Below are 19234 nucleotides of genomic sequence, written 5' to 3' on the forward strand. Positions count from 1 at the left end.
TTTTTAATCATATCTCTAACCTGACATTTCCTTCAAGTTGAACAGATGGGTTTGGATTATTTAAGCACTGTTTTTACTTGTTGTATACCCTCCTGAACAGGTATTTTTCTGCAGTGCAGATTTGATTGGTTCAAGATAGACCCTCCATGTAACACTCTTATAATGAGTAAATTATTACCATTTAAAATGGCAAGACTGTAATGAAAACTTAATATGCTTTTTATGGTAGTGCTGAAGAAACTGATGACATGTTTAAGTCGATCCTGATTTTTACTCACACCCTCAGGCAAACCAGCAAAAACACAACAAACAGTGTTATTTTACTAAATGTATTTACAATGAGCAATTTTCTTCTTTGAAAATGACTGACCTGAAGGAATACTCCATCCTAGCAACTGCCAACCGACACCAGGTACTACAAGCATTTCAATTCACCCAGGATTTCCTATTATTGATTGGTGGTGAAAGAATCAAGAACACTGAGGGAGACTTAAAATCAGTCTTAAAAAGCCAGGAGCATGCGAATTTTAAACACAAGAAAAGTATAGCAACTTCATAGAAACTGATGGCTAGCCTGCTACATTTGTAAAGCAGTTCAAACATCGCCTGTACTGAACTTGGAATCATAGGATGGCCTGGGTTGAAAAGGACCTCAAAAATCATCTAGTGTCAAACCCCCTGCTGTCGGCAGGGTCACCAACCACCAGACCAGGCTGCCCAGAGCCACATCCAGCCTGACCTTATATGCCCCCAGGGATGGGGAATCCACAACCTCTCTGGGAAACCTGTTCCAGTGCATCACCTTCTTTCAATGTGTCAGCTTCTAAGAGGATGCTCAGAACACCTGCTGACTTCAAGGAAATCTGCAATCATGAGTTAGAAACTGCCTTGATTGCAGACATTTGTACCCAGAAGTAGGACCGCCTTTGCCTTGTGAAAGCATACTATGCAATGAGTGAGAGAACAGTACTTAAGCCTTGCAGACGTAAATCTCCATTTCTGAGAAGTATAAAGCAAAAGGGTATGAGACAAACATACAGAAATAACTCAAGTTATTTGTTTTTGTCCCAGCTCCAGAGAGGGAAAAGACTGGCTGACCCTTTTGAAAATGCTGAAAAATTCATTCCCTGTATAACTTCCCTACTCCATAAACTGAACTACTATCATTCTTTAAGTGCCATACTGGTATCAATATATTTATTTGGAATCCGACATGGAAGTTCCATTATTTCCTATTTTAGGACAATAACCACGGAATGGATCAGGCTGAAATGAACCTTAAAGACCATCCAGTTCCAAACCCTGCTGTGAGCTGGTTGCCGCCCACTAGCTCAGTCTGATTATGGCCCCATCCAACCTGTCCTTGAATGCCTCCAAGGATGGGGTATCCACAACTTTTTTTGGCCTCTGTGTGCTGTTCAGGCTCTTTTTCATTGCTTTCCACTTGTGATTTGTCAACTGCTTTTATATCCTGTGAGACATTAACATTTCAATCAACAGTACTGTAAAGATCCTAATACTTAGTTTTCTACTTCACAGCATTCGTTTTCCCCTTAGTACTTTTTCTTCCATATGAAATCTATTTGCATGCGGACCTTGATCTCCATGGTGCTGCTCATCAGTCCTAAGAGGCTGTCTGGACACTTTCACCTGTATGTGTAACCTGCAGGAAAATCATCATGCAGTCCTCACGGAGAAGGAATGAGAAAGTGAACCCGGTTTCCCAAGAGCCCATACTGTGAATCCACATTCACTTCGAGTTCCACAATGTGAATCCACATTCGCTTCTATATTCACACACATCTTGGAGAAAAGGAGGTGAAGAGTAAAGTGACTATTCACTAATGACAGGAAAAAAAAAAATATTTAGAATACTCCACTATAAATCTCACTAAGCAGAACTGCAGGTCTTATATTTGGTGACTGGGGTCAAAGATGCCATATGAAATTATATTTTGTACCACTGCAGAATATGGTACATTGGGAGAAGCAAACCAGTTTCACATGTAAAATGATTTAAGTTAGCAATTGATACTGAAGTCACAGCTGGAAGTCGTTGAAAAAGCAGCTCTGCACAGCTTCATTTGGAAAGGAAAAAAGATGGGGAGTTGAATACTAGCATGTCACTGCTTGAATTTGTTACAAATCTAATCTTTAATGTTGTGTGTGCTTCCTTCTGCAAAAAGGTCTACTAGAACTACAAGATGTATTTGTAAAGTCTCCATGAGAAGCACTGAATACTTTCTGTATGAGAAGAGTCTAAACAGACTTCAATTTTCAACATGAAAAAGGAAACTGACAGAATAAAAAATTAAAGATGGAAAGAATGGAGGTTACACTATTTTATATGACTTAAAAGACTTAAAAGCACCTCAGAAATTCTTCAGTAAACAGTTTTAAAAGCATTAGAAAGGAATTACTTCTCCCCTCAAATCTGTGGAGCCAGTTGCAGTAGAATGTTTCAGAGATGAAGGAGGCAATGCTAATGACGGAAGTTATGAAACATTAATGTAGCTGTCTTCATTTAGAAGTTATCACCCAGATGCTACCCTGAGATTCACGAAACCCACAGGCAGCTATTACAGGCTGGGATAGAACAACCAGGAAAGAATCAGCCCGTAAACATCCTCTTTGTTTTCAACCACTGCTACGGAAATAATACCACATTTTGCTATTAAGCATGGTGATTACAGGAAAAAAATGTCAAAAAGAGTTGAAGAAATCAACATATACATAATTTGGACTTAGGCAGGCATTGATATTTCACACATCTTGTCAGATGAGCTCACGTTTCTGCTAAAAAGCCTCTACTTGTTCCAACTCTTTGACAAGCTACTTAATTGTCGAGGAGCTTCATCAGGAGTTTGGGATTCAGTTCTTAGGCATCCTCGTGTTTGTGTTTAGGGTTAAGAATCAAAGTTCTTTCAATATTATCAATGCAAGCACATCTAAAAATGTTTACAAACCACTATGGATGATAATTGTAGTCATAGTACAGTTCTATGAAATAATCAGTTCATCCCAATATCAGCAGATTTACAAAGAGAGCGCTTCACAAGTCTAAATAAAACTTTCCTAACTTGTACATCTGTTAAAAGCAAAAATAAACAATTTTTAAAAAAATTCCCCCAAACAATAACAACAAGCTACATGCTCTGATTCTATGATTCTATGCTCTGCTTTACAAAGCTGGATTTCATTCACAAATGTATCAGGTTTTATTCTCAACAGATGACTCACTGCATATTCGTTGCCTTCAGTCTTCAAACATTTGGTTAATATATGCAGGAAACACAGAGCTACAATAATTTGCTTATAAAAAGGAAGGTTTTTTAGGTTTTGAGGAGCTTGCAAAATAAAAAAAAAATTCTTTTCTTGATAGAAGAGAATAATTAGTTAGAAAGGTATACTTTCACTGGGGTTTATCCATGCCTCACACAATAGTAGAGAATAGTAATGAGAAATTTCTACTTTTATGAGAGCATTGATTAAGTTTGGTCCAAACGCAAAGGGAAATGTCAACTAATTAGTGATAGTGATTGAGATTACTTACTTATTTACATAAGAAAAAATAAGATAACAAAAAAGTATAAAATAATAATAATAAAAAAAACATTTTAAAACAATGCACTGCTTTTGGCCAAAAAGTAAAGGAAAATACTGAAACCAGTAAAAAAAAAAAAAAAAATGTACTCAGTCTTTTATCACAGCCTATTTTTATGCTATTTGACAGTGAGCCACCCTAGCAGCTCCTAAAAAGTACAAACGTAACAAATCTTAGCTTTATTGCCCTTTTCATAGAAAGTTCTTCAAAAGCTCATGTTTCATCTGTCTTCCTACTCAACTTCTTTACTGTACTTCAATGTCAGCTTTTTAGGCATCGAAGTATTTTAAACTGCCTTTCTTTTTGTTTCCCAGTTGCATCTAACCTCCTTCATAAGAGAAATTCCTTCTACTCATTCTTGTTTCTTAAATGCAAGCCAGAAAAATACCTCAATTACTTTTTAACTCTCCATTCTGCACACAGCAGAAACTTCTGAATATCAAATCAAATAAAGAGGAGGAAATAAAAACAGTTTTAAGACACAAGACAGCTTCTCACATTAACAGAGATTTCTATCTATATTTCCTGTGTTATGCTCAAAAGCCCTCAGACATAAAGACATATGAATTTACCTCTTCTAGAGCAGAAGTAAAATCTACAATTTCCTTAAATTATGCAATAGGCTTCAGTCTATATCAGCCATAAACATTCCTCAAATCCGATTCCAACGTCCACATGCCTTCTGTTAAGGGAAAAGGAAAAGTAGGAAGACCATTTTTTCAAGCTGAAGTCATATTTAACCCTCACAGGAGCAGATGAAATAAAGAATTGACAATAAATTGACGGTAAATGACTGTTTACGAGGGTGGATAGTGATAGGACAAGGGAGAATGGTCTCAAACTGAGACAGGGGAGGTTTAGGTGAGATATTAGGAGGAAGTTTTTCAGCCAGAGGGTGCTGACACACTGGAACAGGTTGCCCAGGGAGGCTGTGGATGCCCCATCCCTGGAGGCATTCAAGGCCGGGCTGGATGTGGCCCTGGGCAGCCTTGTCTGTTGGTTGGTGACCCTGCACATAGCAGGGGGGTTGAAACTCAATGATCATTGTGGTCCTTTTCGACCCAGGCCATTCTATGATTCTATGATAAATAAGTAAAAGGAACAAGACATCTACATAGGTCCTACCAACCTGTGCTAACTGATGCTACTCTGACTTCTTGTGAATCTTCAACAAACTGAAAATTCACCTCTGCTTCCACAACCTCCAGAGAAAGACTTTTTTACATCTTAGTGTAAGTGTCCTTTTGATCTGCTGCCACACAGAGTTGAGAAATAGAACTGATAAATTGGAGCATACATTATTATCTTTATCCTTGAAGCATTTTCAGTATGTGTGCTTCACTGTATTTTCTTTAAGGTTTCTTTTCTAAGATACTCTGAATATAATGGAGGGAGATTTTGGCTTGCTCTTCCTTAACTCCTATTAAATGTGTTTATGATCATATCCCATTCCATCATCTCTCAGTTCAAAATTTAACTTCTACGGGAACTGCACTTCTCCATCTCAAAGGGATCTCAGCTAAAGCAGAATATCGTATATCAGCAGCAAGACAGAGGCCTTAATATTTATTATCATTCAAACTTCTTATTACCTGAATCAATTACTTGGCCTCAGCCCCCAGGTTATGAGTCTTAAAATATGACAGTATTCAATAAACATTAAAAAAGAAACCACTGAAAATTGTTTTTCTGTACCTCATGCCATACAGATCTTTGGCAAAAGGAACAAAGATTGTTATTTTCAAATAACATTTCTATTTAAATTGATCACAAGAGCTTGTAATTGTCCAGGGAAATTACTCTTTTTTTCCCCTCTCCCCTCCTGCTCTATTTATCACTGTATTACTGTAGAAAATAGTAGATCTGCTCTTTGTGGAGGTGCCACTGCTTGACCTCTCCATGCAAATTACACAACAGTGCTTAAGGCAGATAAAGCTCAAAATGACAGACATGTGAGCTGCAGGCTTCCAGGTAATAAAAAACATAACCAAAAGGCCCCCAGTTTGTTTGCCTCTGAATTCAGTCTTTTCGACAGATGCTGTACAAGTCTAAATGAAGAAAGAGACTTGTTGTGCTGTAAGAAAAATCTAATTTATTTATTTATTTCTTTGCAACAAAATAAGTTGAAACCTTAATAAATAAATAAAAGGAATTTCATTTTATTGCTCCTGGTCTGTCACCTTCTGGATTTAAGCGGAAGCAGAAATGTGGAAATGCAAGATCCTTCATCATTTCAGAATTTAGATGGAACTGCACTACAATAAATCAGTGCTCTGGGCTGCAACAGAAAAGCCGTTGTGAAGCCAACAATAAAGTAAACAGTGATTTAATATCAGTCCCACCTCACTGAGCCGTAGGTGGCTGCTACCAGAAAAAGGAGAGCCATCATCACTGACAAAACTGCTTCAGCCTCCCTGCAATTGAGAGCACTGATTGGGGCAGAAGGGCTGTAAAATTCGGGAGTTAACAGAAAAAAGCCTCACCATGGGTAAAAAGTGACATTCTTTCTAGGGGACAGGCAGCTGTTGCTAAGAAACTGTTTACAGACAGACTCTCAGATCCTGCTGGTGTATCTATGAAAATTAGGTCACTCTTGGCTCTAGGTAGGAGTAATCTTTGTTGATATAAAATCCTCTGCATCTTTGCTTCATGGTTACTGTCAGTAGTTAATAGTGCTTTAGGAAGGCTGTTTAGATGGTCCTTTTACCAACAAGCACACATTCCCCACCACAGAACTGCAGATTTAAATGACCTGAAGGGTCAGCAGTGGATTCACATCCCCATGCACTGCAGGATCAGAATGCTGGCTCCAGGCTCAAATGAAACTCATAGAAGGGGGCTGGCATCAAAAGTGCAACCCAAAAAGTGGGAAGAAGGTGTAGTTCATCTTCACACCTCTCTCTTAATTGCTGTGGGGAAAAAAGCATGGAAAGGAAGGAAAGAACATGCCAGTAACAGCAGGCCAGGAACAATCTCAGTGCTGCTTTTAATGAAGCCTGGTCTGCTAAAAATGAAAGGGGAAAGGCCACAATATTCTCTCTTGAAGCCACAAGGAACAAAGTTTGCCTTGAAGAAGAGAAGGCAAGGTCTGAATCTGATCATTTTACCCAGGGAAACAGCATAAGGGGCTCCTAACTATCTAAAACAAAGTAGAATTCACTGCACAGAGAAAACAAATTAGTTCAGAGAAGATGGGGAAGAAAAATTGTATCAATCCAGAGTTGTTTTTGTTTTTTTTTTTTTCTCTGCATAAATAATCCAAGCATGAGCAGTTTTTCTCATATAAATAACTGCATTTATAAGAAGCCTCAAGTAAGAAGGCTCTTATATCATTATTCACTTAAAAACCACTCCAAAAATTCAGACAAATCACTGCTTTCTAACTGAAAGAAAATAAAATGCACTGCTTGTGGTAATAAACAGCTCATTGTCATCATTCTGGAGAAAGTCATTTTTTCTCTTCACTTAAAAATAAATGCAATGTGGACTTGTTTCCCTATATTAAGCAAAACACATGAAATGAAAACAAGGACAGTAAGCACCACTGCACCGAACTGAAGGTAGGAAGGGTCCAGGTGTGATAGCCATAATCCCCCACAACAAAATGATATTTTAGGACCAACACCCATCTGGTTTAAACTGAGGGGCACATCTCAGGGGTGTTAACAAAATGCCCATTCTCAGTAGCATCAATATAAGGTCACTACACCAATTAGCAGGCAGAAAAAGTAAGGATCATGAAGCGCTTGTAATTTAATCACCGTTGCTCATTTCAAAGGACAAACACAACTCTGAGTTCGGAGGAGTGACAAGGATGTTCTTGAGACAACTTATGCGTACTAAAGCTGGAGGTAACATATAAGATGTGTGCTTTAGTTTCAAGGGTTATCACAAGTTCTGGCTCTTGGAACAATCTCCCAATGTGCTGGAAAGATAGGCAAATACAGCAACAAAAATGCCAAAAGCCTCCTAACAACTAATCAGCCAATGATGGAAGGCAATGCAGCTTAAGTACATCAAGCTGGCTTTATTATCTGCAAATTGATCTAGAAACATACTTTCAATAAAAATAACCACAAAAAGAATGCTAATTATTTACAAAATTGAAGATAACGTGGCCTATTTCCCAGTGGTTCATAAAGCTGTGCAGGAGAGTTGTGAAGCGTGGAGGAAAGGCCAACCTGATTTTTATTCATGTCCTTCCGTGCTTATCTACATGGAAAACAGAATTCTTTTTCCATTTAGCCCTGTCAGGTTTTTCAGGTTTTAAAATAACTGCTAATGAAATCACAAGCCTTCACCATGAAAAATAGTTACAAAAATAGCAAAACGACAGCAAACACCGGACTGGAGCAATGCTGAGCCAGTCTGTAGCAAAAAAAAAAAGCATCTCCTTACATTCAGTTGTCTTGAAATAAAATGTAAGGAATAATAGATCACACTTTACTAAGGCCTCAATACAATGATAAGAATTTGTTAGCACAGCTCTTAAAAACCAATTTTTCCCCAGGCTTAAGAACATAATTTAGAATAAAATAGTTCAGCAATAGAACTGTTTAGCACTATAGCAGCTATTAAATCTGGAAATCACCTGAAGCATTCATAATTTATTATAATAAGCAATAAGGTTGTCTATTTTTCATCTTTTCATTGTATTCAGCAAAACTCAATTTAAACACATTCTGATGTTTTTAAACATTAAAAACCCCCGCTACTACCAACACATTTTTCACTAAATTATTTAGAATTATGTAGACATACAGTTTTGGAATGAGGTCTGGGCTAAGGTTTAGCATCTACAGTTAAACAAGCAAACAAACTTCCCTTAACAGAAATAAAAGGTATACTTCCCAGATTCCAGCACTTAGTTGTGATTAAGCAGTGCAGGGACTGAATGTGGCAGTGGCAGTATTGCAACACTAATTTTCATCACAAACCTTTATCAAATTCTTATCATTCATTCACTGGAATCCAAAACTAAAAACCACAGTATTTGGTCTTAAGACACGAAAAGATCCCTGGAAAAGCAAATAATGAAACCTTTCCAACACAATGACAACTACCACCAGCTTCGACATAAGTTGCATTTCACCTTGGAATATTTTCAGTAGTACTTGCTGCACTTAAGAGACATCAGCCCACAGTGAATTTAGATTCTCCATACAGGAAATCTGCATATTAGATATGCATACTGACAGTAAACCTAATTTTAAGGCAACAACACTAATTTTCCTTATTTTCACCAAATTTCATTATTATTTACTGTACTTTGCCACCTTAAGACTAACCAAGAATTTTGCTTCTTTCCATGGAAGAAACCACCCACATCAGTGCAATTGGAGAGAAATCTAATGAAACTCATCAGATAATTCCATGCTCTGATACCACGTTTCTCACTCTGAGATGTTGTACAAGACAGTCATGACAGATACGGATGAGGTCTTGCACAGCACCTAACAAGAGTAAGTAGAACAACGCCAGGCATCTACAGCAGCATGCTGCGAGTTCATGTTAGTCCACCAAGTCCATCTGTAATGTTTTGCCCAACTGGCCCAACATGACAGAACTGGTTTCTCACTTCATCAGAAAATCTATCTTTAGATCAAAACAGGAACATACATAAAATAGCTCATTAAGATGAACATTTGAGCAGAATGCACTACCTATTTGTGGCAGATGAGAAATGGATGCAAGAAGCTCTGATGTACTGGACACTGAGTGTTCTTTTTTCTTATCCAAATGTTGAAATGATAAGAGGCCCCTCACATAAACCACTTGCTAGAACACAGAAGAAGTACACATCAATGCTCACAGCAGCTCTGTGAGATAACACAGGAAAGTTTTCTAATTTTCCAGTGCTTTAATCAACTTATGTACAAGGGCTGCACCAAAAGTAATGCCTCCTGTTTTATTATGTCGGCCTATGATATCAGACGTGGATGTTGGTAGTACGGCAGTAGAGGTTGAACCTTCCCACCAGTATTCCATTTTGTTACTGTGTGACAGCAGAGGGGCAGTCTGACAAAATGGCATCTGGCATGGAAGTGCATCTGAAGCAAAGATATGTCATTGAATTCCACCATAGCTAATGGTGGTGATTATGCTGAAAAATAGTGTTTTGTAGCCAAGAATTTATCAAATAGTGTTATTGTACTCTGTGTCTATTGTAGTTACCATGAAAACAGATAGGAGGCATTACTTTTGGAACAACATATGTATCATTTTAATACCACACAAGACTGGATTTGGCCACACCAAATGTAGAAAATATTGACACATTTCCTGACCAAAGGCAGAGACAGGACTGAGAGTGTTGAGTGAGATGTTTGCAACATTAATTCTGTCATTACTTTTAAAGGACTGAGGTTTTCACCTTGCAGAAGCAGAATACCCTAATATGTCCTTTAGCTAAGATGCAGAGAAAGCTGCCTATAATGCTGAAAGAAGCCCTCCATAATGGCAATGCAAAGTTTTTCTTGGTTTTTGCACATTTCATCAAACTGCAGAAATATAATTCAGATTTGGGACTAAGGTTTTGTATGGGTGCACTTGGTTTTAAATGAATAAAAGTAGTTCATCTTCTCAAGTCTATTTTTCCTTTCTATTTACCTACTCTCTCCTCATTTAAAGAAGCTCTAGGTACATGAAGCTGTTGAAAGTCTTCCTGCAACACACCTTTCCTACCACAGCCGTGCTTCGTCTGCATTTCCTATAGCTTTACTGGTCAAAAGGTAACTTCAAATCTAAGCACCTTCTGGTCCTTCCTATATAAACATTGGTGAAAATTATTAAAATTATGTGAGTGATTTCAAAATTCTTTCCGCACTTAGTTGATCATAGTTTTATCCCATTTTTAATGAAGAACAGTAATAAAAGAAAAATCCAAACAGTATCGTCAAGAGCTGAGTAAGTAACACCACAAAATCTTGGAAACCCAGGTTCACATCGCCCAGTTCAGATCACAGAGTTCAAGCACACCTGAAGAATTCTTTAGGCTACCAATGGGTTATTTCTTTGCAGAGTGCAGCCTTCGGTCCTTCCCTAGAAGCTACTCCTTATAAGAACTGAATATAGTGACTCCCCTGCCTCCTAACTGATCTTTTTATGGAAAAAAAAAAAAAAGAAAGAAAAAAAATCAGTGAAGAAGCTGTTCTTGGGCTCTGTCATTCTGTTTGTTTGTTTCTTTTGGCTGCTTGTCAACCACTCCACAAAAATAAACTCATTAAGCTAACAGGAGACCTGAACGCACTCATGTTGTCAGTTCATCTCTGCATCATTCTCACGAGCAGAAAAGCTCTAAAACAATTCACGTTAAGCTGACTCTACCCTTAAGATGCAACCAACTTAGGAAGGGTTTGTTAACTTGAAGTCAATCACTCACAGAATCTGAAATTAAGGGAAAATTTTTGGCACCTGCCAAGCCAGAACAGTCCTGAAACTAGCAGGAAGGAGAACATGGAGTGCAGAGCCTCAAAAAAGCAACTGCATTTGTGCCACCACTACAGCTCCTAACCTCATTCTGCTTGCAAGCCTTCTATTTTTGCATCCAAACCACAACAGTTTTTGTGTGTTAAATCTGTCCACGCATCTATGATTTTCTTTTGCTGCCACCAAATTTGTAGCTTGCTGAACTTGTACCCAGCTTAAGGCTCACATGAAGGTGAGTACTCAGTGATGTTCCTACTTAAAAGCAAAAAAGAAGTCTACTTAGCTCCCACAATTGCTCAGCTTTCTCAACTACTTCAAGACATTAATTCTGAAGACTTTTTGGCTATGTTTGCATAAAATGAAATTTTACTCTTCTGTTTTACTCTGCCATTGTTCATTAGGCTACGGCACAGCATTTGAGATCACGGGGTAACATACAGCCCCTTCAGTTGGTGCTCCAAGAAGACTCTGCGAGAAGTAAGCTGATTGTTTCTCTGGTCACAAAAAGGAAGTTTGTATATTATAATAAAAACAAATTAAAAAAATACCATTTCTTACCCTTCTCACCGAAGGTGAATATTGAACATAGATTCTCCTTACATTTTCCAGTTCTTAGCTGTAGAAAATTGTATCATAGAATCCTAGAATGGCTTGAGTTGGAAGGGACCCCAAGGATCATGAAGCTCCAACTCCCCCGCCACCGGCAGGGCCACCAACCTCCACATTTAATACCAGACCAGGCTGCCCAGGACCCCATCCAACCTGCCTTGAACACCTCCAGGGATGGGGCATCCACAACCTCTCTGGGCAGCCTGTTCCAGCACCTTGCCCCTCTCTCTGTAAAGAACTTTAGAGATGCATTTTAGAAGGTGGGGAAAACAGGCAAGGGATGTTAGGGCTTATATACACTTTGGTTCTGTTTTCATGTGAACAGAGCACATGTAGAAGACATTCCCACTCAGGACTTGTGTCCTTACTGCTCTTTAGCACCCAGGAAGCATCCTGGTGCCTACACGTGCAGTGGCCCAGGATTCCCAGCACACAAGCCTGAATGCAAGAGCTTGAATTTGAGTATAAAAGAAACGTTTGTTCGAGGGTACAAGTCACCTAGAAACTTTTTAGAGTGCAAGAACAGATTAAAATATCCTTGCATTCAGTACATTGTCTGCCTTAATCACACACTGAATTCTTCCTAAGTCATACAAGTAATAAATGAAACCATAAGATAGCAATAGTTCTTCCTCTTAATTTTTTTTCCCTTGAAAATGTTCCTATTCCTAGATATCAGATGTGACCCAGAAGCAATATTTAGTAAGTGTGAAAGTCCATAACGGTTTCTCAGTTGAATAAGATAGGCTTGAATTTCCCTGTAAGCATGAGCAGCCCACCTGAGCACAAGTGACAGCTCTGCACACTCCTTTCTGGGGCAAAGTACTCCTGGAGAACATTTGTTTGAATCTATTTATTCCGATTCTACTCCTGCACAGCCTCATCCTTCTTCATTCATGGACTTCCTGGCAATTTATTTTTCTTAGAAGTATTTCTGCCCAGCATCCGAGCACTGGAAATGTAGATTACAGAGATAACAGATACATTTAAAATTAGACTAAGCAGCTGTAATTCCCAATTTGCATTTCTGACTTGATTATAGTAAGCACTAAAGACTATTTGTATAAGAATCAGAAAAGAGTCTGTGTGTTGTAATGAAAATACATCAATCCCTCTAAGGTTGAGGCTAATACGTGGGGAAAAGGTGTCCTTTGGCTCCTTCTACCTAGTAATCAGGTAATGAATTGCACTTGTTTCTCTGCAACTACATTAAAAATTGAAAAGAAAAAGAAAAAAAAAAAGAACCTGTGGATTTTAATTGTAAGATTAAACTTCATTGGCTTTCCTATATTTTTCAAATAGAAAAACTGTTTTCGTACTTCCAGATTAAATCTGTTAGTTATGTCAAACAAGAAATCTAATGCTGATGAGTGACAGTGTAAACTTATTCAAAAACAGGAGAGATAAAACACATTTTAGAAGACAATTTTGGCTATGTTCAATCCTGGCCCTATATGATGGAGATATTTTTTGATCTTATCTGTACGCAAACAGAAGAGAGAGTCTTAAAACATACAACCTTCCTTCTCTTGCTATTTCTCACTGGAAAGTCCAGTTGTTGGCTTTATTATATTTTTCCTTGAAAGTTTTAACAATCTTTTTTTATTGTCTGGTAACAATAAAAAATGGTGGCATATGTTAAATCAACTGCAGCATTTGCTTCCAGGACTTCAAGCATGAGGTTTAGTCCTCTCAGTAGGAAATATCTATTACAATTCTGATTATTTTGTTAGATGAAACAAAAGATGTTCAGTTACACAAGATAGACCATAAACAAAGGTTTCCTACGTACATTAGCCCCATCTTGGTTAGAGATGCAATCCTGCATCCACTGGGGAGTATAGCTATTGTTATATTACAATAATAGTAGAAGAGAAAGAAAAAGCAGCACCCACTAAAATTTCAGAACACAGCCAATAGCCTTTCTATTCCATAATCTGACCTGAAACTTAAATTCTTCGGAAGAGATTTTGGAGCTACTTTTCATAGAATCATATCATAGAATGCCTTGGGTTGGAAGGGACCTCAAGGATCACGAAGCTCCAACACACCTACCACAGGCAGGGCCACCAAACTCCATATCTAATACTAGACCAGGCTGCCCAGGGCCCCATCCAACCTGGCCTTGAACACCTCCAGGGATGGGGCATCCACAACCTCTCTGGGCAACCTGTTCCAGCACCTCACCACTCTCATAGTAAAGAACTTCCCCGACATCCAACTAAATCTTCTCTCCTTCAACTTAAAACCATTTCCCCTTGTCCTGCTGTGATGTACCCTTTCAAAGAGCTGGCTCCCCTCCTTCTTTTGATGCTTGAAAACATGTAAAGAACTGATTAAAGCAGTTTCATCAGCTTTGGAAAGAATAGATGCAGTTTCTCCATTTAGAGTATAAAGAATAAAGTATTTCCCATTCACCAATTTCTTGTAAGTATAATTTAGCAAACTCAGAGATGTCTGAGAGACTCAGTCTCCCCTGTGAGGCTACAAAGGGTTTAACGGACATATTTTACATATTCCTTTAAACACTAATATAGCAGAGAAGCTTTTGTTATTAAATAAAAGGGTATTAAAAACAAAAGTTAATTAGTTGTTAAAAAGGACAAACTGATTAATCCATTTACAAGAAGCCTTAAGTAACTTAAAAGCTTAAGTCTCATTTTCAGAAGTCACCTGGGCAACTGGGAGCCTAGCCTGACCCAGACAACTTCTACTTTGTTCAGAACAGTGTGCGCAGGATCTAAGCTCCACTTCCAGTCAAATTGTCTTACTTTCTAATATTCTTGTCTCCTTTAGGCATTATGTAACATATAGTTGTTTTTAAAATGCATAGCTTCAAAGAGAAGGGCAAGGACACAGGCAAGAGAAATGGCAAGTAATAATTATTACACCAGTGATAAGAGTAGATTGGACAATTGATAAAAAATAGCTTTAAAACACACTGAATACACAGATTCTTTTGTGTAATTGAATGTGTATATATATATATATATATATATATATATATATATATATATATATTTACCTCTCAAACGAAAACTCTGTGAGATGCTCTGTGTTTCAGGATTCAGCTTCACTTAACTAAATAATTCTCATTATTTAAGAAGCTGGAAAACTTGGGCAGCCTCTGCAGCAGTGTTGAAAACAGTTCTCTACTGTCCTCAGTACTAGAATACTAATGCAGGGGGTGATGCAACTGAGAAGTACAGCTGGCCAAAAAACATTCCAAAGGGGAAAAAAAAAAAAAAAACAGTTGCCAGAAAATGCTGAGTCAGCAGAGCTACAGTACTTCAAAGAAAGGTAGGATTTCTCCTCGTTTTGGTGGGAAAAAAAAAAAACACCTATTTTGATGGAAATATTAAACTTCACTTTCTTGTCAACCCAAAGAAAAACACTGCTCCAAAACATGATCGTTTTCTATGACATAAAAATTCTTACTTTCAAACTGTACTGGTAAGTGATGGTCACAAAAATCTTACTTCACACAGCAGAAAATGCATTATTTAGATATGAATGCAAGCTATTTTACAATACAAAAACTTTCATGAATGTCTGCCGGCATACAAACATTGTCTGGAACAAGGTATGTTAGAGTGGTGACGCACTGGAACAGGTTGCCCAAGGAGGTTGTGGATGCCCCATCCCTGGAGGCATTCAAGGCCAGGCTGGATGTGGCTCTGGGCAACCTGGTCTGGTGGTTGGTGACCCTGCACATAGCAGGGGGGTTGAAACTAAACTATCATTGTGGTCCTTTTCAACCCAGGCCATTCTATGATTCTGTGATTCTTACTGGAATGATATTGAGGAAACCACTTAGAAAACTGAGATTTACCACTTTTATCCAGGAAGTGAAGTATGGATTGCTGAAGCTGATTCAATTCAACAAAACAGTGTTATCACTCTGAGATGTGTTTAGAAAGTGCTCACTGGATAAACTTTCTGGTAACAGCAATCAATAAAGATCAGTAAACTACACCCATATAATAACACAGAAAGGAATTCAACTTTGTTGCTTCCAATTCCAGGAAATCAAAAATAGTCACAACCAACTGAAAATACTCAGGATAATTCTGAAAATAGGGAATTATGAATTTCCCTAAGATAACAACATGCTGGAGTACAAGAATAACTTCTTTATTAACCACTTATTATAATATGCCCAAACGCGGTTTCTGTTCTTTGTTGCACCTTCAACTCACTTCTTACTGCAGCTTTATCTCTTTTGTCTTTTACATTAAAATGTATTAATACAGCTATTTTCCAACAGTGTTGAAGGCCTGTGAGATGGGGCAGCAGTTTGATCACACTCATGCTCTTGGTGTTGTTGATACAGCTGGCAGACCCTCCCCATCACTAAATGGAGTCCCACTGAGGAATAGGAGTCCCAACCACTTCTGCTTCCTGCAGAAGCCCGATGTGTTGGAAGCTCTGCTTTGGGAAAGTCCTCGCTGGCCAAGTGGTAAAGAACATAATGTATCCAATTCCCCAAGAAAGCTTGTTGTAACTGATGTGTGGATACAAAATACACAAACAAGTTCATTTTAATCAAGCAGCAGCTCTTAGCCTCTAAAATACAACATTCTTCTTGTAACTTTTATTACCCTCCCCAATTCTGTCCTTGTTTCATCCCCTTCTAGTGTCTTACCTCAAATTAGCTCTGGGGGACAATTTCTGTGGACCTGACCCCCCAAAAGCTCCAACAGGTTTATAACCTAACTATGCTACTGTGGTTACTATCAGATTCATGCTGTTATTCTTTATTCCTCTATACCTCCCCCTCACATTTCCAAATACACGTTGTATTTTGCTACATCTGAAACCAATGTCCTATCCTTTGTACTGGCTATGAAAAAAAAAAAAAGTAGGGAGGTAATAAATAAATAGCTTAGCTTCTTTTATGTAAGCTTTGAAACGTGTCATATTAAAAGCAAACGCCGACTTTGCCCCACAGTACAATGGATTGGATACTTGTGTCATCATACATAGAAAAAAAGATCCCACAGTCATGTTCAAACAGCATGTAATACCTAGAAGGTATTGTCATAACTACTGTAATTTGGCAACAGATTTCAATCAATGCTGCTATTAGGAATAAGAAACTACGCAAAACAAGAAAAAAAAGTTTTAAGAGAACAGATTAAACATTTCTTGTATCAGGAAGTGTAAAAATTGATGGGTGAAGCTGGAAATACCTCTTGGCAGAAGGGAAAAACAGAAGGGGGGTGGGGGGGACTTTGTAAGAACAAAAGACATCTTCGCCCTCACAAAGGTGTGCTACTGAACAGGGAATCTAATCACACTAATAGTGCAGAAAGGGCTGATGCATTCAGGAAGCAATTCTGCATTTGGAGAGAAATGAGATGACTTTCTTGTGTCTCATGAGAATGATGAATTACTTCTTCAGCCTGTAACAGAAGCAATGCTAAAACAACGTTACTTTGCAACGCTTTTTGTTCAGCAGGACCAAGAAAGGTCACCACAAAGAAGGGGTCTCACAGAAGTATCTGAGATGGCTACTCCATCAACATGAATTTTTAATCATTCTGAATATTGCAGGGAAATTCCAGAATGCTAACATTAGAACCATGCTCCAAAAAGCAAGTGAGATAGTGTTTATAGCTGTAGGTTAACATGATGCAAATTCTGAGCAAAATAGTAACAAAATATGTTATGACCATCAGTATGCATGCTTAAACTTTTATGGCACTTGGTGCAGTCTGATTACAAACTAGCAGCAATTAAACAGGTTAAGAATTGGTTAAGGGACACCTTGGGACAAACTAAACAGCCTTCAAGAAGAACGCATCACAACATAACTTGGATTTATGAGGAATTGCAGCCTTCCAGTACCTAAAGGGAGCCTATAAACAGGAGGGGAGTCAACTCTTTGCAAGGGTAGATAATAGCACAACAAGGGGGAATGGTTTTAAGTTGAAGGAGAGAAGATTTAGGTTGGATGTCAGGGGGAAGTTCTTCACAGAGAGCAATGAGGTGCTGGAACAGCTGCCCAGAGAGGTTGTGGATGCCCCGTCCCTGGAGGTGTTCAAGGCCAGGTTGGATGGGGCCCTGGGCAGCCTGGTCTAGTATTAGATATGGAGGATAGCAGCCTGTGGCAGGGAGCTTGGACCTTGATGATTCTTGAGGTCCCTTCAAACCCAAGCCATTCTATGACTCTATGAATTCCCCACAGTCTGAGCCACTACCAAGAAACAATTTTTCAATTCCTTGTAAGAAGATATGATCAATCACGACAAAGTTTGCATGAGTTATAGACTGATAGAATGCTGCATAACTGAGGGAAACCAGTTGGGACTGTTTGATATACTCAAATATATGTTAGAAAAAATAAAACAAAACAACCTCTTAAATAAAGCCACATATAAAGTTGTAGAGCTACAACCAGAAAACACACTCTAGTCCACAAAACTATGAAGTCTTCTTGAAAGAAATAGTCCTTCCAAGGTTTTGATAGGACGAACGTTACCAGTGAAAATGAGATTAAAACACAGTGCTGCAGCCAATGGGGTTAAAATGTAAACGTGATATATCAACAGAAGAGTAATGCTAAACAGGTAATACTTAAACTCACACAACACTCCTGAGAGAGGCATTGGTGTTCTGCACCCAGCTCACATTGTCACAAAAAAATGTTGAAAAAGCAGATTTGGAGAAGAAAAAAATAAAAATAATAAAAATAAAAATAAGAAAAAAGAAGGACACAGAAATTGAGTAGTGAGGAAAATGTATGCAGTGACAATTTAAAGTAATTTTAGACCATTTGTTTTCTTTTCCCCAAACAGAAAAGAGAGGAATTTAGTAGGTTCCAGCAGATAAATGCCTCCCTCCATGGTAAGAAAATACTTGGAGTTCTTTAGCATGCTGGAGAAAGGCACAGCAGTAACCAGTAACTGGGAGCTGGAGCCAAATAACTTAATAAGCAGTGGATTCTCCACCTCTTACAGTCTTCCGATCAAAATTCCATTTTTTTTCTGGGAAATGTGCTTCAGCCAAATACAAGTTATTACACTCAAAAGTAACTGGATAGAATCCAACTGACTATAACAGTCAAGAGGTCAGAGTGGAAGATCTAATTGCTTCCCTTGGCTTTAAAGTCTCAGTCTATGAATACTCTAGGTTTTCAGTTGTTCAAAGGCATGTCAGCAGTACCGTGCGCGTTCATCATTAATATTAAAAAAGAGCCTTCAAAAATCTGCATAAATTAGGGCTGCATTTCCATGCAGGTCCCCAATGACACTGGAGCTTTCCTATGGAGGCTTTTGTCACCAGCAGTGCCCATTGATGGCATTACAGCTACCTTACTCGCAGCTGAGGGTGTTTCTGCAGCAGCCTATAAACAATGACTTACACAATTGAGTGTGAAAGTTCACCCTTCAGGTCAGTACTTTTTCTCTTCCAGAAGGAACTGTTTGAATGCAATGCCAAAAGCCCGATAACAATACATGATATTAATCACAGAAACAATAGGTTAAGAGGAAAAGCAGAAGCGCTGTGATAGCCACAAAGCCAACCAGATCTGCTGTGTGCCTCAGCATCACCTGAGAGTACTCCTATTCATGTTACTTATCTTGTACT

The 19234-nt window shown here is 38.4% G+C and overlaps 1 protein-coding gene across 2 annotated transcripts in view; it reads right to left on the reverse strand.

Moving 5' to 3' along the window:
- The window catches only part of CTNNA2 (catenin alpha 2), a 454729-nt gene that overhangs the window by 433963 nt on the left and 1532 nt on the right, over positions 1–19234 (reverse strand). The gene's annotated exons all lie outside the window — the stretch shown is intronic.

The sequence above is a fragment of the Gallus gallus genome, chromosome 4 (genome assembly GCF_016699485.2).
Source record: "Gallus gallus isolate bGalGal1 chromosome 4, bGalGal1.mat.broiler.GRCg7b, whole genome shotgun sequence".
Taxonomy (NCBI): domain Eukaryota; kingdom Metazoa; phylum Chordata; class Aves; order Galliformes; family Phasianidae; genus Gallus; species Gallus gallus.